At 35.7% G+C, this 22,148-nt stretch overlaps 1 long non-coding RNA gene across 1 annotated transcript; it reads left to right on the top strand.

The window, feature by feature from the left end:
- Positions 1-2,379: 2,379 nt before the first annotated feature.
- LOC102150395 (uncharacterized) lies at positions 2,380-21,327 on the top strand. Its single transcript, XR_001378918.3, has 4 exons — positions 2,380-2,667; positions 18,859-18,992; positions 19,444-19,577; positions 20,495-21,327. It is a non-coding gene; the product is annotated as an uncharacterized lncRNA (long non-coding RNA).
- Positions 21,328-22,148: the final 821 nt, after the last annotated feature.

Genomic DNA, 22,148 nt, shown 5'->3' with positions numbered 1-22,148 from the left:
TCCTTTATCAGAAAGGGATGAAGTTGAAATAAATTTGATAAAATAAATATTTTAGAGAGCAGTCTTGTGCTCACCAGTGGTGGAATTATGCCAGGCCAATGCCCTTGATGCTCCACTGGGCACACTCTCTGCAACCACAAAAGAAGCAGATACTTCTCTGCCCCCAAGCTCTCCAGCACCATGGATGTGAATGAGCAGTCCAAGCAAAGTGTCTGGCTGCTGCAGCCATCTTTCCAGCAGCATGGCAGTTAGGGGTGGGTTCTCAGAAAACCAAAGTCCCCATCTTGATATGCTGATTTTTTTCTTCCCTTAAGCTCTTTTTATCTTATTTTGTCCTTTAAAAAAAAAAAAAAAAAACCTAACTACTCTTGCTTATGGTCATTAAAGGGCTATGGAAGTTTCATGGGAAGCTCACTAAAGAGTATATGTAGGGAAGTTCGAGAAGCTGAAGATTTGGAACAGAACATCCCAGTTCAAGTCCAGCCTCTACCTCTCCTTAGATGTGTTACTTTGGGAAAATGTCTTTCTCACTTTTTTTTATAGTCTTTTTTTTTTTTTTTTGAGGAAGATTAGCCCTGAGCTAACATCTGCTGCCAATCCTCCTCTTTTTGCTGAGGAAGACTGGCCCTGAGCTAACATTCGTGTCCATCTTCCTCTACTTTATATGTGGGACACCTACCACAGAATGGCTTGACAAGCGGTGCCATGTCTGCACCCAGGATCGAAAGTGATAAACCCTGGGCCACCAAAACAGAATGTGCAAACTTAACCACTGCACCACCGGGCCAGCCCCATCCCACTTTTTTTTTTTTTCCAAAGATTTTATTGTTTTCCTTTTTCTCCCCAAAGCCCTCCAAGTACATAGTTGTATATTCTTTGCTGTGGGTCCTTCTAGTTGTGGCATGTGGGAGGCTGCCTCAGCGTGGTTTGATGAGCTGTGCCATGTCCACGCCCAGGATTCGAACCAATGAAACACTGGGCCACCTGCAGCAGAGTGTGCGAACTTAACCACTCGGCCACGGGGCCAGCCCCCCATCCCACTTTTTAATATATAGTTTTAAGGGTATATGACCAGCTCAAAATGATTCCACTTCTCTGGGAAGCCATGTTTGCCTTCTCCGCATACTCCTTAGCCATAGTTGATTGGATTTTCTTCCCCAGCGGTCTTGATAAAAGATAAGCTGTGACTGGTGCAGCCACTGTGGAAAACAGTGTGGAGATTTCTGAAAAAATTAAAAATAGAAATATTATATGACCCAGCTGTCCCACTACTGGGTATTTACCCAAAGAACTTGAAATCAACAATTCAAAGAGACTTGTGCACCCCTATGTTCATTGCAGCATTATTCACAATAGCCAAGATGTGGAAGCAACCCAAGTGCCCATCAATTGATGAATGGATAAAGAAGACGTGGTGTATACATGCAAACAATGGAATACTACTCAGCCATAAAAAAGACAAAATCGCCCCATTTTCAACCACATGGATGGGCCTTGAGGGCATCATGTTAAGCGAAATAAGCCAAACACTGTATGATTTCTCTCATATGTGAAATATAAACAAGCTTGTGGACAAAGAGAACAAATTCGTGGTTATGGGGGGAAGGGGGGTGGACAGTGTGCCCAAGGGGTGAAGAGGCATACCATACTTATATGGTGTATGAAAAATAATAATGTACAACTGAAATTTCACTACATTATAAGCTATTATGACCACAGTAAAAAAAAACAAAAAGATAAACTGTGGAAAACTTCTTTCTGCCACGTAGACAAAGGAGCAGATAAAGCTAACTTGCAGGTGGAAAATAATTTGGTAGAAAGAAAGAGAAGCACAAATACAGGAAAGAGAAACTGAATCTTAATGTACCCTTAAGCCATCCGAGGGAAGCGGGGAGAGTGGTCTTGGCAGCATTCCCATCCCGCAGCCTCCATTTAGATCCCACCTGACATTTGGCTGCACATCTACCTTCTGGTTCTGTGAGACACCCTATGTCTTAGTGCTGGAGTTCTTTCTATTGTTTTTCTAGAATTTGTGGGTCTTTGTTACCTGCAACCACAAGAGTTCTAAGGCATTCTTGGTTTTTCTTTTCTACCACGGGACTAAGAATTCCTGACCCAGTATCACTGTGGGCTTGTTGTGAGGGGAAAGTGAGTTGATGGACAATGACATTCTTTCTTGTTGGTCATTTACAAGCTTATTCAAACGTTTACTGGACCTCCACTATGTGGCTTATGCTGCTGTAGACGTGAGAACAGAGCACTGTGCAAAAAGAAAACACACAAAACAAAACAAAACATTACCAAATGGAATTTATATTCTGGGGAAGGGAAACAGAAAGTAAAATCTTAAAAAGGAAGTAAATATATTGTATGGCAGATAATAAAAGGAAGTTAAAAAAGTAGTGTAAAGGTGACAGGGAGTGATGGAGCTGAGGGGGTTGTTGTTTTAGGTAGATTGGTTAGAGAAAGCCTCAATAATGCAATAAACCTGAAACCTGAAGGGAATTAGGGAATGAGATGGGGGACATCTGGAGAACACTGCTCCCGCAGAGGGAAGGGAAATGCAAAAGCCCTGAGGAAGGAGTAGATGTCTTGTGTTTGAGAACCAGAAAGAAGACCAGAGAGACACGGTAGAAAATGAGTTCCTGTAGTGGCTGGTGTGCTATGGTAAGGACTTCTAATTTTACTCTGGGTGAGATGGGAAGCCATTAGAGGCTTTTGAGTAGAGACATGGCATGATTTGACATCCATTTTAGAAGGATTATTCGGACTCTGTGTTAAGAATAGACATAGAGGGGAAAAGTGAAGCAAGGAAACCTGCTCAGAAGCCACTGCAGTGGTCCCAGTGAAAGATTTTGGCAGCTATAGAAAGATAAAGAAGCACCAGATTCTGATTTAATTTGAAGATGGAAGCTATAGGGTTTGCCGATGGTTTAGAGATGGGTTTGAGACAACACGGGGGTAAAGAAAGAGTAAGAATGTTGGCCAAATAGAAAGATGGAGGTGTTCTTGATGAAATGGGGAAGATTACAGGAGCAGAAGTTAATTGATTGGGGAAAATTAAGAGTTTAATTTTGGATATGGTAAATTTCAAACAACTGTTAGATATCCAAGTAGAAAAGTCAAGTAAGAATTTGGACATGAGTTTGGAGGTTGGGAGAGAGCTCTAGCCTGGAGATCTAGTTTATATTCCTGCCTCCCCACACCCCCCCAATCTTCTTTTCACCTCCAGATGAGCATCCCACTTGGACTTGCTAGAAAATTGATATTTTCAGTGGGATTAAGAACTAAGGAGATTACAGATGGCATGATACTTTAAGATCAAACTGTTTGGAAGGGAAGCAAGAGAATTTTTTAAAGCCCCGATTCACTTTCTTAGCTTTCTGTAATTAATTTGGGTCAACATATCTTTTATCTTTGAGCAAAATACTATCAGTAGCAAAACATCATATACCTATAAATATATTTATTGGAAACACTCGAGACTTCTGAGTCAGGAGACAAATGTAGAGATCACTGTGCTAATAATTAACAAATTATTCTTTGATGCACAAATTGTTGGATGAGAGTATCAGTCATTGAACATTTATTAAGCACTGATTTTGCACCGCTGACAACAGCCCAACAGGGCTAGGACTAGTAAAACTCAGTCCCTGCCTTCAAGGGGCTTAACACAGAGAGCCTGAAATCTGGCATATTCCCAAGGTCAGCTCACAGCAAATGGTATGTTTGCGAAATCTGTCTTTAGTTCTCTTCTACCACCATATTTAAAAGTTAACTTATCCTACAGCACATCCACTTTTGAAACCAATCCATAAACAAGAGAGATGGTGTAGCAGGGCATAGCCTGAAAATGTATGGAACTGAGAACCATGAAGACAGCGCAGTTTGGTGTAAAGAGCACCAGAAGGGAGCCAACTTCTTAATCCTACTTAGCATGTCACTTATCGACTGTGTTATATATGATAAATTTATTTATATGGAACAATTCAATGCCTCATTGATGCAAGAGAACAATTATCCTGCACCAAAGACTTCAGAAATTTCTATTTCTGATCCTTCAAACCTTCATTGTTTTACATAATTTTGTTTTTTAATCCTTATTTTAGTGGCGTTGACTTACCCAACTCCAAAATATTTTAATGTGTAATTATCACATGTGGCACTGATGAGTCCAGTAAACATTAATTGGGCACCTACTGTGCTACCCGCTGGTGACAAAGAATGAGACACAGCTCTTCTTTTCAAGCAGGGAGGAGAACTCTCATAAACATAAATCCTTACAAAAATTGCAAAGGTGGATGTTTGCATGAGACACTATGAGAGCCCAGAAAAAGGCATGGATCAACCTAAGAGGGTCAGAGAAGGCTTGTTAGGGAGTCTTAGAGAATAAGTGGGAGTTCACCACTAAACCATAAGGAGGTCATGGGTAGGAAGAAAGATCATTCCTGTTAGATGGAGCAATAAGAAACAACAATGAGTCAGCTGCATGAGATTAAGTGTTAGAATATAAATTTCAAGATAGGGAATCATGAGAGTTGCAACAGAAGAGATGAGTTAGACTCAGATCATGGGGGGATCTGAACTCTGAACTTAATTATGCTCTTGCTGGGGAGCCATTCTTCCCTAAGCCAACTCAAATCCTTCTTTTTTTAAAGTGTGGGCAGAGTACTTTGAACAACTAAGAACTAAATAAATGACTTTATACAAGTGCAGAGGTTTCTTCTTTTATGTTTTGCTGATGCCTGGGGAGAAATGATGCAAGAAATAAATATTACGGAAATTAATTAATTAGCGTATTACTTGTAGTATTTAAAAGTCATCAGAAATAATGATACATGCTGGAAGCATCTTTTAAATGATTATTAGAGATTATAATCAGAAAGCATAAATATTAAGTCAATGACCTCTGGGGTCCCTTATAACTATTGTAAAATTCCATAATTATGACCTTGCTTTTTTTCTCATGTCTGAGGAGTTGCCAGAGGGGAAGTATCTCTAAAGAAGGAATTAAGAACTCAGGCTCAGCTTGTGTTGCAACATCTCTGCTCTTAGAGTTCACTTCATAGGAAACAATGAGGATATTTACCAAGGGTTTCTCGGAAATGATTTCAAATTTCCAGAAAGTACATTATAGAAACTCAGGAGATTAGCCAGACAGAAGCTTATGAGAAACATGCAAATGATGTGAAAAATATGAATTTAAGTAATACAACAAGCTGTATATATATATATGGAAAGATATAAACCATACCTCATTAGTGCTTTTTATGATGTGTGTCTGATTCTATGACTAAAAATATATCTGGTAATACACACAGTTTGATCTGGTACATTTTCATTTAAAAAATCATTCCCCAAATCCTATAATTACTGAGATTGCTGACCAGTGCTATTTGAAAACTCTTTGTAGTCCAGGTTACTTATCATCATGTCGGATAAAAATAGGCAAATGACATCTGCTCCCTTTTAAGAAATAGAGTTCCTGGCTTCATCTAACCTAATTAGCTGGTTAGAGTAGCCATCCATAAAAACAGAAGCTAGCACTTCAGGAGCCATTAGCATCGCCCCATGAAGCTGCTCTCCTTAGCTGGCTGATTGCTCTCTTTCCAAGCCTAAGGATCTTGCCCCTAATATGTGGTAGATCCCATTCAAGTTTCCTCTTACCTTTAATTCTGTAACTGGTTAGCGTAGGTTGCTAATGATGTTAAATAATGAGATTTTTTTGTTATTGTTGTTGTTCTTTGAGTTCATACCTTGATTCAGTTAATTCCATCAAAGTTATGATGACAATCAATTGTAGTTTATATTTATATGTTCTCTTTTTGAAAGCACATTCTAAATTGAATACAATTTTAAACACAAAATTTTTAAAAACATTTTAAATTTAAACATTTAAAATTTTTAAACATTTGTTTCATAGAACACCAATTCTCAAAAGAATATTCTTTGAAAAGCAAAGGAGAGGAGGCTCCTTGAGTTGACCTTTTCAAGGTCAGCACTTGAAATGTTGCATGGATGACTCATCAAGAAGACTTCCAACCATTAGCACATTAAAGGTTCTGAGTCTTCTGGCAGTAAACAAACCTGTTTCCCTTCACTTAACCAGAATTATCAAGCTTATCTGATCAAAGAAGGTTTGGTTTTTTTCTTATAAAATATGTTACTATTTCACGGAATTTCACAATTTTGGAAATAAGAGATATTAAATCAGAATTTTGGAGTCCACAGCATTCAAAATTTATCCATTTTATATATCTACACATATCCCACTTGACAAATAATTTGAGGGTCATAGATACCATTCTAAGGTTAGCTTGCTCCAGTTACAGAACTGTAAATGGCAATATGATTTCCTTATTTCCATTCCAAATCATGTCATTGTTACCAAAGAATTTTGGTTAGTTACCTGAAGATACTCTCCACTACTTTATCTGGAGGCATAACATACTTGCTACTAGATTGAAGTAGGAGCATATTTATAATTTTTCATCTAAGAACAAACACATTTCCAAACACATGCAAAATGGAGCAGAGTTTACATTTTTACCACATGCACAGTTCCAAAATCATAGCAATATGAGGTAAAATATAATATTAAGCATTATAAAGATCATAATGGGGCTCGCCAAGATAAACCCTTATAGATAGGAGAAATAGAATAGAAAAGCAAAGTGGTAAGCAACACTGAATCCATGAATCCAGATTTAGGTTGTAGCAGCTACTGATGGGAAATTAAGAGAGTTCTAGATGATACTAGGACCAAAGTAGGATCATTACCTGAAAACAGGGACTGGAGTGGAGTTCTCCTGCTCCAGAATAATACAGCTGGGGAAAAACAAAACAAGACAACTACTGCTGACTTGCTACCTGGATCTATGGCATTATAGGGATGAGGCAAGGCAATGACACAATCTCAAATGAAAGAATAATTCCTATTTACCAAGAGCAAGAATCTATAAAACATAAACACATATAAATGAAACAATCCAAGAGGAGATGAAACAGACTGAGCCACAGACTTTGGAAAGAAAAAATAGAGTCATTGAAATTAAAGAATAAAACAAAACTCATTAGGTGAAACATTTCTAAAGATGGAGTAGCACTGTACAAAAAGAGAGAGTTAAAGAATTAGATGATTATACCAAGGAATTCACAAAGAATACATCACAAAGAGCAAAATAAGCTTCAAAAGGACAAGGAAAAGCAGCTAAGAAATATGGATGACTGATTTGAGAGTCTCCAGAATAAGAGAATAGAGGGAATGGTGAAGAAACAATATCTGAACAGACATAACTGTGAATTTTCTAAAAGTGAAGAAAAACAAAAATGCTCATAGCAAATTGTTGAATTCTGAGATGTGCAAGATAAACATAAAGCTAGAACGAAAACACTGAAGATATTAAAAATAACCCTAAAAGCTGGAGACAAAACATTATCTGCAGAAAAGTGGCAAACTGTCAGGAGATTTCTCTTTAACAATAAGAGACCCCAGAAGATAATGAAGTTATATACTTAAGGTGCTGAGGACAATACCTGTGACCTAGAATTTTATACCCAGTTAAACTAGAAGAGTGAAAGCAAAATGAACACACTTTCAAATACACAAACACTAAGACTATTAACTACCACAGATACTCGGCTAAAAAAAAATTAAACATTGTCATCAAGCAGAGAAGTGAACTTAGAAATTGATAAAATATGTCACTAAATTTAATTATTTATTACCTGAAAAAACAACTTACTGTTTTATGTATTTTTGGAAATGTAAAATATAAGTCTAATTGAAAATAATGAGCTGGTAGGTTGAAATGATAATGCATAGTTGTAGTATGATAGGTTCTGTGTCATGTATGAGAGAGGGAAAGAAACGGTGCATAGCTATAGAATTTGTCAGAAAATAAAATTAACTCTATGTTTCTAAAAATTCCAGAATACCTAATAAAATGATAATACAATGAGACCTTCTACGCCTACAGAGGAAAATAAAAAGGACTATTAAAAATTTTATTAATTCAGAAGAGGAGGAGAAAAAAGGAACAAAGGAAAAGGATGTGAACAGAAAACACAAAATAAGATGATAGAAATAAGACTAACTAGATCAATAAGTGTAATAAATGTAAAAGAAATAAGACTAAATAGATCAATAAGTGTAATAAATGTAAAAGATTTAACACTTAACAAAGCTAACAATTAAAAAAAGACTGACTTACAAACTAGATTTAGAAAACAAAATCCATCTAAGACAAAACTACCATGAGAAATTAAAAATATGAGGATGAATTTTTCATAAATTATAAATCATATATATCTATCATATTGTGTGATCTACTACTTTTTTTTACTTAACCTTATGTTTTGGGCATTTATTAGTCTTGATAGATGAAGCTTTAGTACATTCATTTAAAGTTCTGTGCTTAGTATTTGTAAACTATTGTTTGATATTAATAATAACTATAATAACTACAATTTATTTACCGATTCTCTTTTTAAAAGCTTTTCAGGTTACTTCCAGTTTTATTGCTCTATAAACAATGCTAAAATTCGCATGTTGTATACACCGTGTGCATTTTTAGCAAGATTTTTTTCTAGATAATATACCTAAAGGAGCAATTGTGGCATCATTAGGTGTACACTTCTGCAATTATTGGGTGGTACTCAATTGCTAAACAAAGCGTAGTTGCACCAATTTAGACTCCCATCAAAGTTGGAAATTCTAAAATTGCAAACTTCTCTCTGTTTTTGTCATTATTTTGATATTGTCAGACTTCTTAAACTTAACCAACCCCATATATGTAAAAATATTCCCCATTTTGGTTTTGGTAATAATTGTGTATTTTCCCCTGAATGCTAGGGAAGGTTAATATCTATTAACATGTTTATAGGTTTTCTCTAATGTGAATTGCCTGCTCATATTATTTTCCCATTTTTTCTATTGGATTCTTTTGAAGCTGAACTGTTCTTGATTTGTTGGACTGGATATTATTTGATTGTGACATGTATATTAAATCATTTAATTCCTTTTTCTAGTATTTTATTTAGGAACGTTAGGTTCATAATTTTCACTTTCTTCTTCTGTCCTCATCTGGTTTTGATTTCAAGATTATTCGCTTTCTATTCTGTTAAATATTCTTCATTTGTTAGTTTTTTAAAGGTTGGACAAAATTCAACCTGAGAATAGTCAGGCTCTGGAGTTATTTTGTGCTTTGCTGGAAGAAAGTGAAATAGAAATGGGCAGTAATAATTTTGACTATAAATCAAATGTATTTACAAGCTGTTGGTTTATTACACCTTTCTGGGGTTTTTTTGACATTTGTATAACGCTTTTCTAGAAATATTTATATTTAATGCAAGTTTTCAAAATGTTTTTTACTTTAATCTATTCTGTTGTGATTTTAAAAATTGATGAACATCTGTGGTTGTGTTCCTGTAGTTTAAAATATTTTAAATTTTTTTCAATCACTCTTTTTGGAAGTATGACTTTTATTAACTTGTTAAATAACTATATTTAGTTTTGTTGATGTTTTATTTTATTTGTTTGACTTGTTTTACATTATTTTTAGTCTTACTTTGAAATTTTCTTCTCCTTAGTAAGAGTTTGTTATTTGTTACCTTCCTAGCTTCTTGAGCAGAGAGCTAAGCTCATTTATTTTCAAATATTGTTTTTTTAATAAAGCCATTTAAGACTATAAATTTATTCTAATTAGTATCTTAGTGAGCTACTATAAATTTTTATTATTTAACACTCTTTTATTTTTCAACTCTAAACATTTTAAAATGTCTATTGGAAATTTAGGAGTGCCCTCCCAAATTTCTAACTTTTCTAATTTTAATTATCAATTCATTATTGAATTATTAATTTAATTTTATTTTAGAGAGCACGGAATGTATGAGCTCAATTTTAATAAACCTTTCCTGTATACTTGAAATTAAAGTATACTTTCTATTTCTTTGGTGTAAAATTCTCTCTCTCTCCCTCTCTGTATTTGTTTCACTCAAAACGTCTCTCTCCCAACTACTTTACTTTTGGCTGCTTGGCCTATGGCATTTCTTACAGACTTGACTTAAACTATTCCTTCATGACTGTTAGTTTGTGAGATCTAACTGTAAATTCTGTCAGTTGTTGCTTTATACAGGGAAAGACTACACTTTTATTTGCACACAAACTCATAATTCTTATGTATTCCTTGTAAATCATTCTCTTTTTATTATTTTCGGTTCCCATTCAGTTCCTCTTGCCTGAAGTTCTGTTTTATCTGATATTAATAATTCCCTGCCAGTTTTCTTTTGGTTAATGTTTACATGGCATCTTATATAAAGATAAATTTATATATGAAAATATAAATTTGAAAGCACACAGAAAAATATCATGTACTGTTTACAGATCCACACACATGTAAAAAGTATCCAAAACAGTCATGGGGGACACTGCTGCTGATAGTGGCAGACTAGCAATTTGAACCAATACCTCCAAAGAGAAAATCTATGTGTCTGGATTCATGTATTTGGAAGAGGCATTTGAGAGGCTGTGGGTCAAAGACAAAATCAAAAGGAAAATTAGGATATATTAATATATTTTAAATTAACGATAATGAAAAGACTACATATCAAAACTTGTTTGCTGTAACTGAAATCACGTCAGAAGGACACTTTCAGCATTAATATGTCTATCAGAAAAGAAGAAAAGCTGAACATCCATGAGATAAGCAATCTTCTCAGGAAGTTAGAAGTAAATTAAACTCACAGAAAGCACAAGAAAAAAAATAACAAAGACAAAAGCAAAAACTTTAATGAGACTAGAAAAGACAAGGTCACATTTCAACTCATTGAGGCCAAAATATCTGTGATTAAAAAAAACACTGTCTAAGACATCAAAAGAGAGAAAAATTCCAGGCCAATTTTACTTAAGAAGATAGACACAAAAATACCTAGTAAAATATCAGCAAATAAAATCTAGCAAAATGTAAATGGAGTAGCACATCACAAGAAGCTGAGTTATTCCAGAATGAAGGCTGTTTAACATGAGAACATTAGAAATGAAGTCATCACATATACAGCATAAAGGAGAAGATATTATGATCATCTCAACTGCAGAAAATTTGATAACATTTATTGTCTATGGTAGGTTGAATAATGGCCCCTCCAAAGATACACAGTAATGTGTTGCTTAAAGATGGCGACACATTCTGAGAAGAGCGTCATCAGGTGATTTCGTCGTTGTGGGAACATCCTAGTGTGTACTTATACAAACCTAGATGGTATAGCCTACTACACACCTGGGCTATGTGGTATAGCCTATTGCTCCTAGGCTACAAACCCATACAGCACGTTACCGTACTGGATACTGTAGGCAATTGTAAAACAATGGTAAGTATTTGAGTATCTAAGCATATCTAAACATAAAAAAGGTACAGTAAAAATACACATAAAAGATAACAAATAGTACACCTGTATAGGGCACCTACCATGAAGAGACTTGCAGGACTGAAGTTGCTCTGAGTGAGTCAGTGAGTGAGTGGTGAGTGAATGTGAAGGCCTGGGACATCACTGTCACTCCTGTAGACTTTAGACTCCACGCTTAAGCTGCACTAAATTTATTTAAAAAAATATTTTCCTTTCTTCGGTAATAAATTCACCTTAGCTTCCTGTAACTTTTTTACCTTATAAACTTTTTAATTTGTCTTAAACTTTTTTGACTTTTTTGTAATAACACTTAGCTTAAAACACAAACATATTATACAGCTGTACAAAAACATTTTCTTTCTTTATATCCTTATTTTATATGCTTTTTTCTATTTTTAAATTTTTTTATTTTTTATTTTTTCACTCTTTAAACTTTTTTGTTAAAAACTAAGACACAGGGGCTCGTCCCGTGGCCGAGTAGTTAAGTTCGCGCGCTCCGCTGCAGGTGGCCCACTGTTTCGTTGGTTCGAATCCTGGGCGCGGACATGGCACGGCTCATCAAACCACGCTGAGGCAGCGTCCCACATGCCACAACTAGAAGGACCCACAACGAAGAATATACAGCTATGTACCGGGGGGCTTTGGGGAGAAAAAGGGGAAAAATTTTTTAAAAAACTAAGACACAAACACACACATTAGCCTAAGCCTACACAGGGTCAGGATCACCAACATCACTGTGTTCTACCTCCACATTTGTCCCACTGGAAGGTCTTCTTCTGGGGCAATACTCATGGAACTGTCATCTCCCATGATAACAATGCCTTCTTCTGGAACAACTCCTGAAGGACCCTTGAGGCTCTTCTTGAGGAGGTGTCACTCTTTTCAGAAATATATCCATGGTGGTTTGCTTGGTTCGTTTCTTTTTTTCATCATAGATTTGCTTGTAAGCAGATAACGCCATGAACATTCCTCCCTATTAATGAAAACTTTCAGGTTTTGGGGTCCATGTTTTCAAACTCTTTCAAGAGCTTGTTGAGGTCTGCAATAGCTTCTGCTAAACCTTTCACTGAGGGTTCTTCTTTTTCTTCTCCTGCAGTTTCCTTTTCTCTTGCCTCTTCTTCAACTATGCATTCCTGTTCCATTTCCAACAACTCCTTATTAGCTAATTCCTTAGGATCCACCTCTGAGAGCAACTCAATGTCACCCTCACACAAGGGAGGGTTGTTTGCCACCTCAAGCATAGCCTTGTTGATTTTTGCAACCTCCTCATCCTTGGCAAATCCTTTGAAGTTTTGCATGAATTTCTTGAGCGTCTTCTTCCAGATGACATTCGTATGCTCCTTAATGACATTGCCCCAAGCCCAAGTAAGGTCCCTTTTTTTTTTTTTTTAAAGGTTGGCACCTAGGCTAACAGCTGTTGCCAATCTTCCTTTTTTTTTTTTTTTTTAAGGATTGGCACCTGAGCTAACAACTGTTGCCAATCTTTTTTTTTTTTTTTTTCTGCTTTATTTCCCAAACCTCCCGGTACATAGTTGTATATCCTAGTTGCAGGTCCTTCTAGTTGTGGGATGTGGGACACCGCTTCAACGTGGCCTGACTAGCGGTGCCATGTGCGCGCCCAGGATCCTAACCCTGGGCCGCTGCAGCGGAGCATGCGAACTTAACCACTCGGCCACGGAACCGGCCCCCCAAGTAAGGTTCTTAATGCAGTCATAGATGTTGTAATCCTTCCAGAATTGCAGCAGTGTCTTCTCAGTGTCTTGCTCAGTTGCAGCAATAGCCTGGGCAAAGGTCCTCCTCAGGTAGTAGGCCTTAAAAGCTGCTGTAACTCCTTGATCCATTGGTTGGATCAAAGAAGTGGTGTTCAGAGGGAGATACACTGCTTTGATATTGGGATGAAGGTCACCAATATAAGGAGGATGTCTGGGAACACTACCAACAATGAGCAAAATCTTGAAAGGTATGTTATTCTCCAAACAGTACTTCTCCATTTTGCTGGCTTAGCAATTCAGGAGGGCATCTTGGAAGAGGAGTGGGGTCGTCCATGACTTCTTATTATCCTGTAATACACTGGCAGTGTGTGCTTACCGATATGCTTGAAGGCCCTGGGGTTCTCACTGTACCGGATCACAAAGGGTTTCAATTTGTAGCCAGCAATATTGCCCCCAAGAAAGACTGTTATCCTCTCCTTCAAAGCCTTGAAACTTGGCATTGATTTGGCCTCCTTATGGATAAAAATCCTTTTATGCATCCATTTCCAAAACAGGGAGCTTTCATTCATATTGAATATTTGCTCTGGCAAGTAATTTCCCTCCACAATCAGCTTATTTAGAGTTTCCAAAAATTCTTCATCTGCCTTCACATCAGCGCTCACAGACTCACCGCTCACTTTCGCATTATGTAATAGATAACAATTCTTGAATCATTTAAACCACCCAGAACTAGCAGTAAATTCAACATCATAGTCATGTCCAGCCTTTTCTCTCAACATCACAAATTTTTGCTTTGGCCGTGATCATCATGGTGCTGAGAGGGATATCTTTTGTGTCTAATCTTTAATCCAGGTTATTAGAAGTTTCTCCATGTCTGACATAGGTCCTACTCAAATTTTTGTTAGTCCCGTTGGCTTCAATGAAGTAGATCCTTTAATAGCTTCCATCACTTGGTTCTTGTTCTTCAAGAGCATGGCTATAGTGAAATGAGACATGCCTGACTGGCAGGCAATAACCCATCACTGATTTTCCACCTTCATAGTCCTTAATCACTTTTAATTTTGTTTCCAGGTCAGTCACTCAATGTGGCCTCTTACTGGCAACATTAGTGGTGGATTTTGTACACTTAGGGGTCATGATGAACAAAACAACATGAGATTAAATCAAGCACAGGAGAAAATGATTTAATCAAGAGGCACAGTAAACATGCGATGTATGAAGCTGCCGCCAGCGTAGTGCAGCATACTGTTTTATAGTAAACTGTTTTTTTTAATAAGGGGTACACTTTAAAATAACAATAAAAGTATAGTATATTAAATACATAAACCAGTGACATAGTGATTTATTATAATTATCAAGTATTATGTACCTCACATAATTGTATGTGTTATACTTTTTCTTTTTTTACTGAGGAAGATTTGCCCTGAGCTAGCATCCATTGCCAATCTTCCTCTTTTTTTATTTTTTTTTTCATATGAGCCGCCTCCACAGTGTGATCGCTAACAGACAAGTGGTGTAGGTCAAACCCGGGCCACAGAAGCAGAGTGTGCCAATCTTAACTACTAGACCACTGGGGCTGGCCTATATGTGCTATACTTTCATACGACTGGCAGCACAGTAAGTTTGTTTACACCAGCATCACCACAAACATGTGAGTAGAGAGTTGCGTTAAATGTTATGACAGCTACAATGTCACTAGGTAATAGGAATTTCTCAGCTCCATTATAATCTTATAGGTCTGTTGTCATATATTTAGTCTGTCATTGACCAAAATGTTGTTATGCAGTGTATGACTGTACATGTCTTAATCCCCAGAACTACGAATATGATACCTCACCTGGTAAAGGGAGCTTGTGTTATTAAAGGGACCTTGATGTGATTAACTTAACATCTTGATGTGGGCATATTATCCTGGATTATCCCGGTTGGTTCAACGTAATCACAAGAGTCCTTATGAGAGGAAGGCAGAAGGTCAGTGTCAGAGAAGGAGATGTGACAACAAAAACAGAGGTAGGCATGATGCAAGGCCGTGAACCAAGGAATATGGATAGCCTCTAGAAACTAAAACATGCAAGGAAACATATTCTTTCACAGAACCTTGAAAAGAAATGCAGCCTGCTGACCCATTTTCAGCTTCTGACCTTCAGAATTGTATGATAATAAATCTGTACTGTCTTAAGTCACTAAGTTTGTGGCAATTTGTTACAGCAGCAATAGAAAACTAATATATTTTTGTTTATGACGAAAAAAATCTTAGCAATCAGGAAAAGAAGAGAATTTCCTTAATCTTACAAGGGCATCTACAAAAAATATAGTGCAAACATTATCATTAAAGGTGGAATGTTGAAAGCTTTCTCTCTGAAATTGGAAATGAGACAAAGACGCCCAATATCACTTTTTCTATTTACCAATGTATTAGAAATCCTACCCAATGCCATAAGGCAAGAAAAATAAATGATAAAAGGATTGTAAAGAAAAATGAAACCACCATTTTTTGAGGATTTCATGATGATGTATATTAATATCCAAAAGAATCTATAATAAATGTTAGAACGAAAAAGTGAATTTAGCAAATTAAAAGGAAACAGGGCTCCCTGAAGGTCTGGCTAATTCCAGAGTCATTAAAGTAAATGTTAAAGATGAGCCTGGAACATCTTTTTATGTCAAAAAGTAAAGAAGTGCTCAAAAAATGAAGAGGACGTCAAAATTATGCAGAGCCAATTTGAAGAGGTTCCCCATTGGCCATACTACAGGTGAATTTGCCTCAAAATGAATAATGACAGTCATTACCATTGAATAAAATGATAATCCATAAGTCCATGCTGAATGTAAGTAAATGAATAAACAAATATATGCGGGAGAATTGAAAGCTCTTATTTATATTATAGTGATTATATAATTAATCCAGGCAAGAATCACAAATGAATGTTGAAATTATTGGGTGAATGTTTGAAGAGGAACAGGATGTTACTTAATCTCAAAGTATCTCTCCTTAGTTTACTTAATAAAAGTAGAAATAAATAGTAATGAGAAATAAGTGGTAATTGTAAAGTGGAACAAATCTTGTGGATGGCACTTTAATCAAGTGATCAAAGTTGACATCACTAAAACAGGAAAAACTTACAATGTGTGCCTTCTGATTTAATGTACTGGAAGGAGCGATTAGATAGATGCAAAGATAGAAGGATAGACAGACCATACATAAATACGTATGTCTGCGTGTGTATGTGTGTGTGTGTCTGAGAAATGCTAACAACTGGTAAGTCTGAGTGAAAAGTAAATGGAAATTGTTTGTGCTAATTTAATAAAATATGTGGAATATCCATACATGGAAAATTTAGAAAAATTAAAGATCTAAATCAATGGAGAAGTACACTATATTTATGAATTAGAATGCTCCATGTCCTAAAAATTTAAATTATCCTCAAATATAAGAATTTGTTCCATATAATTCCAAACAAATTCTAACAGATTTTTTTTTGTGTGGAAATTGATAGTAATAGTCAAAAATGTATATAGAAATGCGAGTGCCAAGAATAACCAAAATAATCATGAAGAGTTAATTCTCTCATCTTCTTCTCTTGTACAAGAAGAAAACAATGTGACAGAAATTACCCTATTAGGTAACAAAGTCCCAAGATTACAAGGTATAAAGATACAATAGCTAATTAAACAGTGTGATATTAACACAAAGAAAGGCAAATGGTTCGGAATAAAGAAAGCCAATCCTCTCATCTCTGATTTATGATAAAAACGCAATGAACAGTACAGGGTAAATAATGGCCTTTTCAAGAAGTGTTGCTGAGTCCACTGAATATCCATACCAGGGAAAAATAAAACTGTATCCCTACCACACACCATAAACAAAAGGCGATTCTCAGTTTGAACATCTTGATGTGAAAGGAAAAGCAATAATGGTTCAGGTTTTTTGGTTCAGAGAACATGGAAGAATATCTTCAGGACCTTGGGGTGGGGAATATTCCTTAAATAGGCTAAAGAAAGCTATATCCATAAAGGAAAATATTGTAAATTTTACATATTAAAATTAAAAACCTCTATTTATCAAATAGAAAATTTTATGAGTGAAAAGACAAGTTGGGATATATATTGCTAATATACATAATTTGATAAAGGGCTTGGGTACATAATAGATAAAAAATTTCTGCAAATCAACAAGAGAAAAAACAGACAACCAGATCAAATACTGGGTAAGACACTTGAGTAGACATTTCACCTGAATGGACCAACAAACGTATAAGAAAAGTGCTCAACCTCATTTGTAATCAGGAAAATGCCAGTAAAAATCACAACACATTATATTCATCAAAATGGCTAAAACTAAAAGGCTGATAATGCCAAGTATTGGCAGAGCAATGGCAATGCTCATACAGTGCTGGTAGGAGTGTGATTTCTAAAATCTCTTTGGAAACTGTTTGGCATTACCAATTAATTCTACAATTTCCTTCTTTGATAAATACCCAAGTGATTAAATCAATTCTGGCATATTGATATGATTGAATACTATACAGCAATGAAAAAGAACAATTAAAGCCATGTGAAACAACAAGGTGACTCTCATAAGTATCATTTTGATAAAAAGAAACCAAACACAATGAAACATATAGTTTGACTCCTAATACATCAAGTTCAAAAACAGGCAAAATTGATCTATAGTGGTAAAAGACAGAATATTATTTACTTTTTGAGGAGAAGGGTAGGGGATAGCGGTTGTTAGGAGGTACAAGTTTGGGTGGGGGGACTCCTTGGAAGCTAATAATGTCAATTTTCTAAACTGGATACCGTTTGCATGAACCTCTTCATACTGTGAAAATTAATTGAGCTGTACACTTAACATTCACACACTTCTTTGACATGTATTTAAGTTTCATCTAACAGGTGAACTTTTCTAAATACATCGGAATAACATATCAAAATCGTAACAGTGGTTACTTCTGGAGAAAGAGGGTGATAACTGAGATTCGGGAGGGGCTGATGGTGAGCGGGGAGAGTTCAACTCTATATCTTATTTCATTTTAAAAAAATATAAAGCAAAATATTAAAACATGATTAACGTAAGATTTGTTACGTCAGTATTTGTTATATTACTACATACAATATATACACAGTCATGTCCAATGTATACTGTATACTATAGATACTCTGTAAATTCAAAATCCTTCCCACACAAACAAGTAAGGTTATCCTAAGTAGTATGTTCACCAATACAAGAGACACTTCCAGGATGAGGCCATCATGGTCTCCAAACTGCTCTTGAAACTAGAATTGTAGCATCTGAAGATGTTGTTGGCCACTGTGTGCGTTACATTTCACAGAGTGCACTTTATTAGGCCTTGGGAGAAACTTGTCCCTGTCCTGACAACTGGGAGTATTTGGGCTTCCCTTCTCCTGAGGAAAATAGTAGACATTTTGAATTATCATATAATTGGTCCTATTTTGACTTTTGTACTATTAATCAGAAACCTCAGAGTCAAATTTGCAGTCCTTTCCCTACAGTATGAGTTTTTAGTACTAATCTAAATCTTAGCTTAATTTTACTTACTTTAAAGTTAATTATTATTTGCCCCATCTACTTTTTAATCTTATTTCACCCTGAATTACTTCTTAAAGGCTCCTGGAATGTGACTGGTTAAAAATTATTAAATATATGATGAATTTGATCCAATGATTTTTTTTAAAAAAATGTCTTTTCAATCATTTATCTTCTGTGTTTGTATCCATGAAGAGATTTGCATGATGGAAGAACTGATTGAAGAGCAAGCAGCAACGAGTTGGCACTTAGGGCAAGAACTTAGGGCAGTTTTACAATGAAAAAGAATGCTCCCCAGCAGGAAAACTGAAAAGAACTTAAGGCAATGAGTAAGTAGTAAACGATATACTACTCGGTATCCTGATACGCTCTTCTGTTCTCTGTAGGGTGATAGGAAATTTTGGTGAGTCTTAGGGTAAGCACTGTTATGAACTCTTCGTGAGACCCACAAACCCTTCTACATGGAGAAAATTTACACACTTATATATAGTTGATATAGAAGGCAAAACTAGTTTTCTGACTCTCTTTTCTGAATATCATGCATTGATGCCATGTTTGCAGTTTTGTTACATTTGTGTTACTGTATTTTATTTTGTTAAAATTCTTTTATTTCATTACTATTTTATTACATTGATTTATTGCAGTTCAGTTATAAGTGATAGATGCTGTGGTTTCTCCTGTTCGCCCTATATTCCTTTCATCTGTATACACACACACACACCTCTTTCAAATAACCATGGATGATTTGTAAACTACTTCTCACCCTGTTTTCCATTTCAGTCTCATTAAAATTTCCAAAGTCAGCTCTGGAGTTCAAGCTTTCTCAAAGATCAATGCAGACTTCACTTACCGTTGGGTTTTGCTGATCCATCCTTCAAGAAGCTAATTTAAATTTCTCCCTGCTAGGTAATATGGTAAGTCACTATGTCAATATTTGCTTTAAGTTCTTTTCCACTTGATGGAGTTCATGAGATGTGTAAAACATTTTCTTGGCTCTTCAAGAGTGGGTTTTATATGTATGTAAAAATAGAAAGGAAATGAGTGTAAACTTTTCCAAAAGGCCTTTCTGAAATGAATGATCATTTTATTATTTTCTCAGATAAAATTAACTCAGTCACTTGAAAGAAATACAACACTCATATTTAATGCAAAGTATTGAGATGAGAGAATGAAATATATCTGTATTTATAATTCATCATAACATTTTATATTCAATTTTCACTTTGCCAAAATGCATTCATCACTGAATTTTAGAAAAATAGAGGAATTCTTAATACTTCATGAATAAAAGTCTGAGGGGGAGGAATTCCCTCTGGTAGCAGTTTTATTTCAAATCAAGTCGTAGCTTCAATTGTTTGATGCAGGCAAAAATCCCAAAGAAAAGATTTAAATGTTGCAACGTTCTCTTAGTATCTAAAACATAAGAGAAGTAACTCCCTAGACTTAGAAACATAGCTACGATAGCAACCTCCCACCACTAAGCCCATCAACTTTAGGTCCCAACTAGAGGATGACAGGAGTTGGCCAATGAAAGAATAACATTTCTCAGAGTTCATTTTACTCTTGAGTCACTTTTGCATGAAATGATAGCATCCCTTTTGGGGACTGGCCTCAGTGCATCTCTCTGTAAATTACTACCATATATCAGTCTTGATTCAATAGACTATAAAATATAGGTGTTTTTTTTATTGGCAAGAACTTAGGGCATTTTTACCATGAAAAATAACGCTCCCCAGCAGGAAAACTTAAAAGAATTAAGAGTTATGGGACTACAAGGAGAAACTGACCACTTCTTCCCTTGAAAAACCTCTTCCCTTATCTTTATTTCCAGATCTCCAATGTATGACCTTCTAATTCTGTTGAAGAAAAGGAGACTGAAGTTCTAAAAATAATTTCAACTCAAACTCCTTGGATCCAACTCACATAATTAATTTAACAGTAGCTCAAGGTTTCTTTTTTCCTTAAACCACTCTTTCTTTTTCCTAATTGCCTAATTTTCTAATAGGCATTGGAATCTTCCATTTGAGTCCTCTCAGAGCCTGATTTCATCTATGTCAGAACATTGGAGACTAGAAAATTGGATTGCATATTAAACTTATTCTACTTTAAAGCTTCTTGAATTTGGTTCCTATTGGATATTAGATTCCTTTAGTAGCTAAGAAACCATGGCGACGACAGTACAGTATGCTTTGATATAATCAAAAAGGATTTGTGTCTCCATCCTTAGGCATTATAAAACATTCCTCTCTGAAATAAAATTGTATATCTGGAGCATAGTTCTGTTTTGTAAATTTTATTGTTCTGTTAATTTAGATGTTGTTTAAAGGGTTCAAAATGAAAAACAGGCTCACCCTTTAAGGAAGCTGTGCCGTAAATCCAGGTTCACACACAGGCAAATCTAAATAGAGGTTCGACAAAGAGCCATTTAGTGCAAATGAGCTCTTAATAAGATATAAATATGATTCAGTTTGGAAATAAAAAATGGTAGTGTGTTTCCTAGAGGAAAATCTCCACTACTGGAAAAAGATCATCATGAAAGAGTCACACTGTTGACCAAAGTATTTAGCCTGCCTCTATTTTCCTTTTTTGTTTTTTCTCTTGCTGTAAAGGGGAAAAAGCAAGTAGAAACCAAATGAGAAATAAATAAGGCTGAGGGACCTAAAATTGAGAGAAAGGAAAAAAGTGAGAATCCTCAAAACTGAATAATGAGACAAAAAGTTAAGCAAATATGATAATTACTCAATATCATCATTCTAGCAAGCCCAACTTCAGGAACTAAATTGCCTGGAGCTGTGAATAAAATGTGTGGCTATAAGGAAGATAAAGTTAAAAATTTTTCATTTCGCAAGTGAAAAACAAGGCTGAATTTAATAAAAAGGCACCAATGATGGAAAGATCTTCAGCAAATCCAATCACCTTATTACAAGAGAGAACTGGGGATCAGAGGAATTCAATGACATGTCCAAGTTTACATGCTTATTAATGATGGGGCTAGGACTAGAGCCAGCATCTCCTGAAATTTCCAGTAGCACCCTCACTACCTAAAAGGATGTGTGTCTTTAAATTGTTCATTTATTTGCATTCTTCCACAGTTATTTAGTCAGCATTTTCTACATGCCAGGAATTATATTCGGTCCTGAGGATTCAGGATAGAGAAGAATTATACAAAAAATACAGTCTTTGTACTCATTGAGTCTTCGAGGAAAACCAACATCAAACCATTATTTACAAAATTAATTACAGCTGGAATGAGTGCCACAAAGACGTGCAGCATAATATAAAAATTTTGCAAGTATCAGCTATCTATCTAGGACTTCTTGTTCTACTGCTCTTCTGAAATTTCTCTCGTTGAAGTCACTAAGACACATTTCTTTCCTAATTTTACATGAACTTTCTTCAGCCTTTGACATTGCTAACAGTTTCTTCCTTCTTGAAGCTGTTCCCTTAACGTGACCCTTTTTGTAGCGGTCTTTCATCTACCTTCC

Source organism: Equus caballus, chromosome 1 (genome assembly GCF_041296265.1).
Source record: "Equus caballus isolate H_3958 breed thoroughbred chromosome 1, TB-T2T, whole genome shotgun sequence".
In the NCBI taxonomy this organism is placed as follows: Eukaryota; Metazoa; Chordata; class Mammalia; order Perissodactyla; family Equidae; genus Equus; species Equus caballus.
This window is presented reverse-complemented; position numbering and strand designations above follow the sequence as displayed.